Source organism: Mustela nigripes, chromosome 7 (assembly GCF_022355385.1).
Source record: "Mustela nigripes isolate SB6536 chromosome 7, MUSNIG.SB6536, whole genome shotgun sequence".
NCBI classification, from domain to species: domain Eukaryota; kingdom Metazoa; phylum Chordata; class Mammalia; order Carnivora; family Mustelidae; genus Mustela; species Mustela nigripes.
The window spans coordinates 28,932,406-28,932,942 of NC_081563.1; the positions used below are offsets into that span (position 1 = coordinate 28,932,406).

The 537-nt window shown below is 39.9% G+C and overlaps 1 pseudogene; it reads right to left on the bottom strand.

Moving 5' to 3' along the window:
• Positions 1 to 243: 243 nt before the first annotated feature.
• LOC132022857 (U4 spliceosomal RNA) lies at positions 244 to 311 on the bottom strand (annotated as a pseudogene).
• Between the last annotated feature and the right edge of the window lie 226 nt (positions 312 to 537).

The following is a 537-nucleotide window of genomic DNA, read 5'->3' on the forward strand; positions in this document are numbered from 1 at the left end:
ACACTGAAAATAAAATTCACACTTCTTTCCATGTGGCTGCCAGTGAATCCTGATGATATGATTCCTTTCTCTGCAACCTTCCCAGTCTTCCTGTATACCTTTCAGGTCTTTGCACACACCAAGCCCTGTCCTGCCTTAGGATGTTCATGCATACAGCTCTCTTTGCTTGAAAACTCTTTGTTCTTTCTTCTAGCTTCTTTCTCTAGCACACTTATCCTGAGGTCTTAGCAAAAGTGTCAATTCCTTTCAATTAGCAATAATCGCGCCTCGGATAAACCTCATTGGCTACGATACTGCCACTGTGCAAAGCTGAAAAGTGTCAATTCCTTTGAAAGATTCCTTTCCTATCACTCTGTCTAAAGTGTGTTTGCTTACCTACCATCTCACTCTTGTTCTATGATTCTCTACCATGACTCCTCATTCTGTTTAAAGCATTTATAACAATATACAACCATTAAGATATTATGTTGATGTTCATTGTCTGTCTTCCCCTGCAAGACTGCTCTGAATCATTTTTTCCTACCACTTTGTACTCTG